Genomic DNA, 12,859 nt, shown 5'->3' with positions numbered 1-12,859 from the left:
TTATTGATCTCAATTTTACTAACGAGGGAACTAAGGCTGAAGGAGTAAGATGAATTGCCCAAGTTCTCATAACTATTAAAAAGCAGAGTCCAAGTGAAAAAAATTAGTAAATACATAACTTATTCCGCCAAGAGTAAGTGCTTGATAGTTCAGTGAAAGCAGTTTCACTGGATTGGTTAAATTAGAGGGCGAGGTGAAGAACAAAAAATAGGGGATGTATTTACATATAATGGAACCAGATAGTGAGTGGAAGTTTCCATAATGAACAAGAGAAACTGACAAGAACTAGAATAAGCAGCAAGTGGGATTACAAATATATTTATAAGAATTAAGAATATATGTGTGAATAAAGGCAGCAGACAGAGATCCTAATAATGCCAGAAATGATGGTAACAAGAAAATTCAATTTTTTGTAGAAATATTATAATAATTTTATAATCAAAGATATTTCTTTAGCCTACAGATGGCTTGCATGTATCCGAAACATCACAAATATAAACCGACTACAACATACCGTGCAATGGCAAGCTGAGGGTCCTTAGTTCTCATGTGTCTGGATCTCTGATTTTCCCATTGTATCATGTCACTTCTCTGGTTTGTGTATACTTTCTTCTGATACATTAGCCAGCATGAGGGCTTAATAATCGCCTCAAATGATAAAATAAATAAAATGAAAAAAAGAACAAAAGAAAAAATCAAATAGTTGCCTTTACTTTGCTATACAAACTGTTCCAAATTATTAAAATAATCCATAAAAGAATGTTCTTAGTTATGGATAAGTCCTGCCAACTACATACAGATGGAATGATAGGATTAGACTATCACCCTTTTGCAACCCTCATGAAATAATGAGTCTAGGCAATAATCATCAGTGGCTGCTAAAACCATTAGATGAAGGGCAGTTGGGAAGTTATGATGAATGGATCAGTTGACAATATCTAAACTCACTGATCAATTATGACAAAAAGAGATGATAGACATCATACGCCTTCTGATGTGATTCAGTGAGAAATACATGGTACCACTGATGAAGTGTTCTTGCCACAAAAGCAAATGTGAATCTGTTCGAATCTCTAGACCTACCTGCTCTTTCACAGAAAATCCAGGGATAAGCAGAACATGGTAAATGACACTTCCTGAAAGGCAATCAGCTGCAACCAGGATGTAGGAAATTTTAAAAATGAGTGACCTGCTTCCTTCAACAAGTAAATGGCAAGGGAAAAGAAAAATAAACAGGACGGAAGAACTATTATTAAAGAGTCTTATTATGCTCTTCAAGCAGGTAAAGAGATATAGCAAGCAATGTGGACCTTATTTGGGGCCTAATTCAAATAATACCAACTGTAAACTGATACTTATGAGATAATCAGGGAATTTTGGATACTAAAATGGTATTTAGTGATATTAAGAAGTGATTCCTAATTTGGGCAGTTGTAATTATGTTAAAAATAGCCCTTTTTTCAACATATACTGAATTTTAACGGATGAAATAATAAGCTGTCTGAGGTTTGCTTCAACATAATCCATTGGTGGGGGAAGTGCTGAATATAAAGATCGTAGTTGAAATAAAATTGGCCATATGTTGGTAATTGTTGAAACTGGGTGATCAATTCTTTATACTATTCTCTCCTCTGTTTTAAGTTTTCCATATTGATAGAGAGATCACTTAATACAGTTTACACAGAACCTGATATCTCCATATCATAAAATAAACTTTCAAGGTGTTGTAAGGAGCCAGGTGTAGAAATGCAGTTACTGGTTGAGTCCCCATCCCTAGAAATCTAGACTTAGGCTCATACGTGATATGGCCAGAAGACCAAGAGACTTTGTGGGGGATGTTTCACAACATTATTAAAGTTCCTCTTGTCTCTGATAAGTTGGCTGACTCTGACCTCCTGAGAACCTTCTTGGCTTTCATTCTTACTTTGATCTCACTCCACCTTTCATATACCTCTATCTCCTGGCGATCATACTGGTCTCCCTTTTGGCAAGAATATCTGGAATACCTATGTCACAGAACCTGTGCTCAGGATGAGGTCACATTGTCATACTTTAATAGTTGTTGCCTGGACCCACCTAACCTGTCTAAATATTGCTCAACTCTGAGATCCTCCTAAATTTAACCTGCCTACCTAGAACTGGACTGCTTACATCTTTTTCTGACTCCTGCTATTTGCCTAATTTTATAGTCTCGCCCACAAAGCTTTATCCTAATGATTTTTAGTGGTCAACTTCTTCTCAGATCTATTAACATCCTCTCACCTAAATGTCCTAAATTTTGAAATATTGAACAGAAGTGCACATAGCTTCTACCTTTTGGAACAGTGAGCCAAAAAAAAAAAAAAAAAAAAGGCAAGACTTCATGATTACCTTTCTTACTTGTCTCACAGCTTAAACACTGCCACTTGTGCTGGGGCTGTAAGTGGGGAGGCAGCTGCTCCCCTTGCCACAAAACCATGACCTGATATTACCCAAAACCCTGCACAACAGGATGAAGCTAAACACTGCAAATCCATAGCAACCACCTTGGTGGTAAGAAGCTCTAGGAAACATTTGTTGGTAGTGGACACGATGAGTCACTACAAACCTGGCAGTTTTTCACCACTGCCCACCCTCACCCAATTCTTCTGCACATAGTTTCCAGGGATTTCAAGGGGATCCATATGAAGAAAAAAATACCTCCCAACGATGTGGCCTCTGTTTCGCCAAGAATGTTTATTTTAGAATTACTGTCAATGTGCTTTAGTTGAGAAGCCTTTTTTTTTTCCTTTAGGGAAAGACAACAGCGAGCCTGTTCACATTCTTTCTCTGCAATAGAGAATATTGGTGAAAATGATGAGCCAGTTTGGCAGCTATAGATAGGCAGGGCTTCCTTTTGTGCAACAAAAACGCTTTTTTTTTTTTTTAATTTGGCAAATATTTGAATGCTGTATGTAGCCACAAACATCCTTTGGGGGACTAGTAGCCCAGATATTAGGGGACAAATAATGTGGTATGCGAGATTCAGGGAGTCTTAGGCTGACAGTCAAACAGGAGATAAAGAGGTCACAAAGAGAAAAGCTGAAATTCATTCCTCTGGTTACATATCAAGCGGTGTTTTATCTGGATAGGTCATTTACAAAATTGTATTGAAGAGTTATTTTGGGAGAAATGTTGTAAGACAGTCTACATATTTTAATTTAATTTAATTTAATTTAATTCTTAAAGGATGAATTGTGACTGTTGTCAACCAAATATGGTTTCTCATTCCCCTTGAGAGTGATTGGTTCAGGCATGGACATGTGACCCCAATCCTGGCTGATGAGACCTACAGGCAAATCTGTTGGATGCTTTCTTAGAAAAGGTTTCTCTGAGAATAACATGAAATGCAAGAAAAAATAGGACCCTCTTCTTTTTCTCTGGTTGTTGATCTGCCTTGCAATCACAAATTGCTGAAAGATTAAAAGGACCTGTGTCCTTAAGGATATTGTTGAGCCACTAAATCAACCAATCCTGGAACATCCCCTAATCTCAGACCTGTCATTATCTGTGAAATTAAACTCCTTTGTTGTTTAAGTGGGACACATGGAGTTGGATTTTCCTTACTTACAGTTGAAAACATCATAACTGCTATACACAATACAGTGAATGAGAGCACAGACTTTGGATCAAATCCTAGCTTCACTACTTACTATTTTTATAAATATAAATTGAGATTGAAATAAACTTGTATCCAGTTTCTTCTATCTGGTTTTTTTCTATGAAACTGAAACAAATTCCAATTGATTCCATTAATCAATGAAACAGATAATACAGATAATGAAGCATACATAGATACATTAAACACTGTATTTTTGTTTAGAAATAAAGTTGGATATGACTTTACAGGAGCATGAGCCCTGAATGATGGGGAATTTTGAAGGCCCCAAGAGTTCTCGCTTGTGTCAGCTGAAGGTGAGCTGCAGGGTTACAAGGTACAAACATACCCATAGAGGTCATATCTTTAGTTGAGTAGTTCCTGACAAATATATAATTTTAAATTAAAAAGAAAAAACAAATTTTAATAATTTTTATTTAACTTTATATGTACAGAAAGTATTATTTAAACATATAATCAATATAAAAAATTATAAGATATTTTACATTTTTTTCTTATTAAGTGTTAAAATCCCATATCAGTTTGGAGCAGCCACATTTCAAATGCCTAACAGTCACATGTGGTCAGTAGCTACTATATTGGACAGTGCAGAGCTGAACCATCATTCAAATATGTTTATTATAGCCTTTCACTGATAAGAGAGAAACCAAAAATAATGACAACTATCATCTGTAAATCAATTACAATGTAAGGAATGTTTTCATATTGTATCTCCTAAGATCCAAAACAATAACCTATGGGGTGGTATGACAAATATTATTATTACTTCTAGCTGACAGGTTAGAGAACTTAATAACTGAAGACCTTCATAAGTCAAGATCACAATCCTAGTAACAAACTTGAACTGAAGTCTTCTATCCAGAAATTAGGCTGCCTCAGAGAAATTAACTGAATTGCCAAATGCTAGCCAGCATGACAGCTGCAGAATATGAGTTAAAATCTCGGCCATTTCACTCCCAAACCAGTGCTCTTCCTATTATGACAACACTGCAGATGCCCTCAGACATGTATGTTCAAAGTCTCTTAAATTGGTCTGAAAGTCAATACCAATAGCATTGACTTTGGGTTGTTCTTAGTTGAACTACTGATCTATTCAAAGGAGTGATATAATTCACAGCTCTCCCTTTTTCATTTATATGACACAATCATCACAGGAACATTTAAATGGATTTTTATGTATTTTTATGGGTAGAAGAGGCACCTGCAATCTGTAGAGGAAAGATTTGAGACAAATTGCTAAAAGTATCTTTTTATATAGAAAAATGCATACAAATAAGCATAATTTGATGCTAATTTTTTAAAACAATCAATGAAAAATGTCCTTATGTGTTTGAATAAATATAGCAGCATATATGTATTATATTGTTTTTATAGTTATTATAACATTCAGAAGAAAACACAGCAGATTGTTACTCTGGGGTTGGGAGAACTATGTGATAGAGGGTAAGGGGCAAGTAAATAAAGGGAGAGGCAAATAAAAATAAGAAATGGAAAATCTGTATCTATAGTATGACCCTTTTAATGTAAAATAGTCAACTTGTGTATGTGTGTGGGGGAAGTGAGTGTGTGTGTGTATATATATAAATGATCTCTTTGGGGTCATGTCATATGCATAATTTATGGCTGAGAGTTAGGCATCAGCATGATTGATTAGCTTTTTAAAAATTTGAAACTCTCAGACTTGACAATTTGCTGATATTTCAGGAACATAAATTTTTAACATATTCCATATAGTTTGATGATTACTCTGAAAGACAGAGTCCATAGATTGAAATATCAGTCAGGAGGAAACATTTGTTGACACCTTAGTAAGTGCCAGGTACAGGTAGATGCTAGGGACATGACCGTGACCAAGACAAAGTCCCTGCCCTCAAAGAGCTTAAATTCTAATGTGGGGAAGCAGACAGCAAACACAGGAAAATTAATTACAGTACTTTCATGAAATTTTAAGTGCCTGGGTAAAACATAGTGACAATTTGGTCTAGGTTTGTAGCACTGAAAATGATAAGATATGGTCAAATTTGGGATATAATTCAGAAATACAGGCAACTGGACTTGCTGATGGATTCAATAAGGACAGTGAGGGGAAAAGAGGATTCAAGAATAATTTCCATGTTTTTTTGGCATGAACAATCACTGGGTCAATGAGGGTACCATTCACTGATATGCGGAAGAATTGAGAAAAGATAGTCTTTTTTTCTTTTCGATAAAACTAAGAGTTCTAAGAGTTCTGTCCTAACCATGTTAGGTTAGAGAAGGCTAAAAGACACCCAAGTGAAAATGCTGAGCAAGCAGTCAGATGTATGATTCCGATGGTCAGGACAGAGTTCAGGGATGGAGATGGAAATTCGGGAGCCATCAGCACATAGACGGCATTTAAAGCCATGGGCTAAACAGGCTCTCCTGAGCAAAGTGTAGCAAGAGAAGATTAGAGGCTGAAAAAATAAACTCTGGGCATGCCAATATTAGAGATGTGTGTAGAAATGGAGCTGGCAAACCTAAGAACAATGTGAGAAAGCACGCTGAGCAGGACCACAAGCCAAGAGCAATAGAGAAGAAGAGGCCGAGTCTGCGGCTACAGGTACAGGCAGGTGATAGAAAAATGAGGTATTTCTTGTTGATTGTATCCATTTTCTCTAGGAAAGATAAGGCCAAATCATCGATTGGGAGTAAGAATGAAAAAGCGGTGTTTTGAGATTGGAGGGGAGAAAAGAAGGTGTGAAATAGTCATCTACGGAGGACGAAGGTGAATTTACAAAAACAGTGAAATGGGATTTTCTGACAGTGCTTAATGCTTTTGAGATTTGCGGTCCTCAACTTGAAGTGAGGCCACTCAGCATCACAGTGTGATTGTTACCCAGCACTGTTCAGCTGCTCTGCTATAGGGCCAGGATACGTAGGTCACGGCTTGCAAAGGGCTGAAGTGTGCTCACATGCGGACAGTGGAGGAGGAGGAAGTAAAGAAAGTTAAAGATGTCAGCAAAGGGATGGTTATAGAGCCAAAACATTGACTCTAAGATGAATAAGAAGGGGAGAAAAGACATTAAAAGGTTCCAAATAGCAAAACTGTGGAAGGATCGTTGATGGGAAGTCTTTAAAAGCTAGAAGTATCAAAGTGGAAATACGAGAGGCAATCAAGCAGGAAAATGGAATGTTGGAGGTGGTATAGTTACTCGTGACACTCGCTTTGGATATAACTGTATATGGGAATCAAGAAGGCAGACAAGATGGAGAGGAGACGCCTGGAGCTAAGAAAGTCAAGCAACTGAGAGTCGAGCACAGCAACAACAGAAGTGGAAGACAGAAAGGAGTGAGCCATGGTTAAACTCATCCAGGGGTGAGAGGAGGCAGCTGGGAAGAGGACAGACGGCATCAGGAAGGTGAGGAACAGTAAAATCTGAAATCATAAGCCAAAAATAACTAGGGGTTCGAAAGAAGGAAAGGAAGGTCAGTAGACAGTGAAGAAGGATAAGAGGTCATCTATTCACCTTCCAGCCCTAAGGTTCACGCGGAGTACGAGAGAAAATACAGCTGCCTCTAGAGGGGCTGCAGACAAAGTGGTATCAGTAAAAGCTGGTGTCACTCTAACAAGAATGTGATGGGAACAATCAGACAAGGGGTAAAAGATGTTGAGTAGTTTCCAGATGACCAACCTGGGTTCCCAGGGGTAGAGTGGGATGGACAGGGAGAGGTAGGAGACAGCATCAGACCAGAGTATGTCCTCAGGAATAAGAGGAGAATTTTTGAAATGAAGGATAATCTGGGACACCTCGTCTTTTAATGTAACGCAAAGCAAGCAGGATTTGAGGCTAATTGGAATTGTCCCGGGGACTCTTGGAGCCCTCAGCTCGTGTCCATGGGAAGAGACACTGCCTTCCCTGAGCACTCAGTGGTTCCTGCCCACAGCTGGAGAGTCAGGTGTGCTGGCACTGGCAGTCCTTTGTATATAAATGCATTTTCCCTCTCATCAAAAGGACCAAGGACTAGGCTGAAAACTAATCAAGGCAATAACCCAAGGCTTGAGAGCCTGAAATGGAAATAAGGAAATACCGAGAAACCAGCTGCTGGGCACTGTTGCTTTCTCAAATGTACAAATTGATGTAATTTGCAATAAGAAGAAGAGACAGAAAAAGGGAAGGGGAAGAAGGAAGAAAACGAGGAGAGGAAGGAGGGAGAAAAGAAGAAAGAGTAGGAGGAGAAGGAGGGGGAGGAATAGGAGAAGGAAGGGAAAGAAGGAGAAGAACAAAACCTCGAATACACAATAGGAAGTCTGGGAGGAACCTGGGCTGGAAGGCGAATAAATCATGCACTTTTTCCAGGCTGTATCCATTGTGACTCATTTGCTGTTAATTTCCTGGACACTGATTATTGCTTACACATAAAATCTTCAAATTTTCAAATGCAAAACTAAGTATCAAAAAGTTGTTATTAAATTTGGGGAGAGGCCAAAAAAAAGAGTGACAGAAAATGAAACAGAAAGCTATAAATTCATATTTTAATTAGCTACATAATTTCCTTTAGCAAAAAAATTAAATTGACCATGAATTTTATGTTTTCAGTGACATGATGAGAGCGCCTATATTTATGTCAAATGGTCCAACGAATTAGTTTTCCAAATGTAAAGGTCACTCATTTCAATAGTTGGAATTTCTGACTTTTTCCAATTATCAGAGCAATGCATGTGGAAAATAAGAAATAATAAAATCTCATTATGGTAATGTTATAACGTATTACAGGAAAAGCAGAAAGAAGTCTCTTGGGAAAACCAATAAATAGGCAGCTTAATTAAATGATATTACACTTATGCTCTTGTCTAGGCAATTTTTTTTTCAATTTGGAAAAGGGGAAATTAGACAGCTTACTTTCTAAAAATTATTCTACTGACCAATTGCCAAATAATTAAATGTATAGTGATACAGCCAAATGTTCTTAAAGCTGGAGGAGCCTTCCATCTGCCCTACATACCATTTGGAATCAGAATGGCTATTTTGAAATCATAATGACCAAAGGCTTCTGGCCACACGCTGCCTGGTTCACTTCCTCACTCCTGTTGTTGAGAAGCAGGCTGATGACCCTAGAACTAATTCCTCCATAAGTCACAAAAGACCTGACATCCTTAACACAGTAAAGTCTGGGTCAGAGGCTCACACTGTAACATACACACAGCTAGTTATCATATAAACAGAACTTTGAAAGGAATTTATGACAATAGTTAGTGTTAGGGATATTGTTCTCTCAGAATATTAAGCCAAACATATTTCTCGTAAACCAAGTTTACTATAGCTCAGGCAATACCCAATTTCAAACAGCAATTGGCCATCTATTATGTGAAACAAACTGGGGTAAATTCCTTGTTTAATAATTCAGGGAGTTCAGTCTTCTAAAGGAGACAGATAAAATCCAAGTAACTATGAAATCATGTGATTACAGTAGACTAGAATTTGGTAACCATATGTTATCTTAACTGGTCAGCAGATGCGTCAACCTTACTGCAGGTTAGAACAACTGAATGGAATAATAAATGTGAATTGACCATTGTAAGGGGAGAATCCCACTCAAGCTATTAGAGGTGGAAGGTAATTTAAGTTTACACCCTCAAAGTATCTAAGTAAAGTCAGGACTCCTATGAATAAGAACTGGATTTGAAAAGCCAGTCAATATCAACTCTCCATCAGACAGCACTCTTAAAAGCATGAGCTTAGTCTTTATTTCTTTTTTTTGTTCCCTCTCTCTCCATGACTGCATGTGGCCAAGAAGGCCACAAGTCCCATGTTTGCATGATCTCCTGGGTAGAGAGCCTACCCAGGAGCCTATAGAGCCCACTGTTTATTTGAATCAAGCTCTTGGTATCCCAACTCCAAATTCCAGGCTTAGCTTGGAAGATGAAGTCATGTAATACATAGGGTCAACCCTTCCAAGGATTAGTGGAAGGCGGATTCCCTAAGGAAAGGGTGTGCGTAGGGAAGAGACCACTGGCATCTCTACCACAAAGACATCCATTCTTCATGGCCCCACATGTCCTAGTCTTTGTACTTGGACAGCTCCCAGCACACCACAGCATTTGTCGATGATTAGCTCAGGGTGAATACAGTGGCAGCAATAGCCTTGGCATTGCCTTGGGAGAGTGAGTAATCAAAGCCTCCATCATATGACTGCATGTTAATTAGGGTGTGTGAGGTCACAAAAGACTCTCTTTTGGACTCCTGCTAGCGGTATGAAACTCTTGCCACATCCCCTATAATAACCCCAATGGGAACTCAAATATCCCACACTCTCAGGGAACTCTTCTTAAAAGCAAAAAAAGGAAAAAAAAAATAGCTTTGCTACAAGCAGAAAAAATTACACACATTTACTCTTAGGTGTATGCAGAATAAAAACAAATAGGTGTCGCTGGTTAGTGAGTGGCTTCCTATATTCCTTAATTCTGAGTATTTCTGCTCAGTCACCTGAAGCCAGTTTTTCTTCCTATCATTCTGAAGTCTGCATTCTCTCAAGACCAAAAACATGTTTTCATCTGATACAAGCTGACTTTCTCTTTCCTGTCCCTCTTGATCTATGGTTTTGACAATTCTGGCTGACAGTCTTTCTGAGTTCCAGATCCTCAGAGAGATCCCTGAGTTCTCCTAGAGCTGTTACCCTAGGGTCCAGAGCCACCTTCCTCCACAGTGTGAATCCAACAGCCTGTTCCCCTATTTCCTACAGCTCCTATCCAATGGTGGCAGTACACACTTTATTACCAACAATAATGCTGCGAGTAATTAAGCACCTGATTACTGGTCTGGATAGTAATTAAAATGGGATATTTCAAATTTTGTCTTTAATTGGTTGGCACTCACTGTTATCAGGTCAATACCATCACAAACGACTCTGAAAGTATTTTGTTATAACAAATGTGAGCATCATATTCTACTCTTCTTCCTAAACATTCAAGCAACAAAATTCTTTAAACTATTGGACCAAATGAGAGAATAAGAAGACAAAAGTTTTTTTATAGACACCGATCATGAAAAAAAGTCAAGAATAAATATTAGATATGGTATCAAGAAATGGCAACTAAGGGAATAAGTTACTTGCATGTCAAAACAACACTATTATATTCAGCATTTCAATTAATCATGATTCAAAGTAGATCCCACTTATTCACAAACACCCTTCATAAATGCCTACCTTATACAGATGCTGTGCAGGACAAATTAAAAATAAATATCACATCCCTTAGGAAACTTACAGTCTAATTGAGAGTGGAATGCAAAAAAAAAAAAGAAAAATGATCACCTAAACTTTTAGGGACCCTGAATACATTCTAGCACATTTTAACCAGCTAAAAGCATTATGCCTTTTTTCTACCCACTTGGTTGATAGCTTAGCTGAGCATACAATTCCAAACTGGAAATCATTTCAATTAGAATTTTGAATATAGGTATTACTCCATTGTTTTCCAACAGCCAGTGTGGTTCATGAAAAGATGTGTAGTTTTTAATCCTGGTCAATTTCTTCACTCCTTGGAAATTTTAGGGGGAGTTTCTCTTTGTCCCTCGTTTTCTGAAATTTCATAATGATGTACCATAACATGGATCCTTTCTCATCCGTTGTTCTGTGATCCCTCAGTAGTCCCTGTCAGTATAGCAATTCATATCCCTCAGATATGGGGCATCTTCCTGATGTATCGGTTCAATTGTTTATCCCGTGTTTTCTCTGTTTATTCTATTGTCTGGATAGGGAACCTCTTGAACTTTCTAATTTTCTTAAAATTTCTTAACTATTTTTCATCTTTTGGATTGTTTAACTCAAAAAAAATCCTCAAATGTAGCTTTCAAATATTCTATTGAATTCTATATTTCCTATCCCATAGTTTTCATCTCCAAGAAGTCTAATTTTTTACTCAATATCCATTTCATTTATGGAATATATTTTTTCCTGTATTTAGGGATATTAATTACAGGTTTGTTATTTTACTTCATTCTTTACATTTTTTATTTGTCCCATGTTCTTTATTTCTACTTATTTGGTTTGGCCTCCACGTGCTATAAAAACTGCCTCAAATGTCTATCGATACTTGACTGTCTGCTCATTTTATGAGTGAGGTAGTAAAAAGCTGAGTAGATGTTCTATGTATAGATAGGACTGTTGACTGCTTCGCTAATGTGGATCTGATGGTACCATTTCAATGGATCCCCAACTGTCAACATCTGTAGACATTTTCTCATGGACTAGCAAATTTTGCCAGAGAGGAACCCTCCAATTCTTATCTAAGAGTCTGCCCGTATTATCAGAGCTAATTTAGGAAATGAGGGGAAGGAGATTTCATGGCACAACATGTATGTTTTAATTTAATATCTTTGTTTTCTGTATGCTTCCCCTGCTTTTAGTTGTGCCCAAATCCAGAGTCTGGTTCAACTTCTCTGGAAATTAAATCTCTAGCTTCCTCTCAGTATGGAGAAGGGGCTCAGCAAACTGTGGGAGGGGATCTAACTCTTTGTACAGACTTTCAACCAGTCCTTACATTTTTGGCCCTGCTTGTACCCCTCTCCCTCTTTTCAGAAGTACCTGAAATTCCTAAACCTTTCTAGAGCTCCATGGCAGACTCAGCAGACCTTTGTGTCTCCCTCACTGTTGGCTTGGGGTTCAGATTCCTCTGGTCTTCTAAGTCTGTTACCAATTATATAGCTAAGAAACAGATTAAAGATAGCCATAAACTTGTTGCCCTATTTATTCTATTGAGACTACTACTCTAATAATATATGGCTGAAATAGAGCTGTGCTAGTTGTCAGACCAGGCCCTCACAGAGTAAGCCTCAACAGCTTGTCTCTTGGACTCAGTCTAAGAGCCCTGAGCTGCCAAGTAAACAATTAAACCACCCTGCAGGAGAAGCGACACAGTAAGGCCTGACTGAGACTTCATGGAGAGAGAAGGAGACCCAACTGAGCCCAGACTCCCAGCTGCCTCTGCTAAAGTACATGAGTAAAGCCATCCTGGATACTCTGTATCAGCTCAGTGCCCTGACAAACACCCCTGAGGGACCACAGTCAGTGCCATATGGAATGGAAGAATCACCCAACTGAACCCTGCCCCAAATTTTTACCACAAAAATTATGAGGCATGATAAAATTGTTCTTGTTTAAATCCATTAACTGTTAAGATGATTATGCAGCAATAGATAACCACAACAATCTGCTTTTTTCCCCTTTTTAATTATGTTGTATTTTTTTCCTCTCGTTTTT

This window comes from Rhinolophus sinicus, chromosome 1 (genome assembly GCF_057876585.1).
Source record: "Rhinolophus sinicus isolate RSI-liver-muscle chromosome 1, RSI-T2T, whole genome shotgun sequence".
Lineage (NCBI taxonomy): Eukaryota > Metazoa > Chordata > Mammalia > Chiroptera > Rhinolophidae > Rhinolophus > Rhinolophus sinicus.
Note: the sequence above shows the minus strand (reverse complement) of the source record.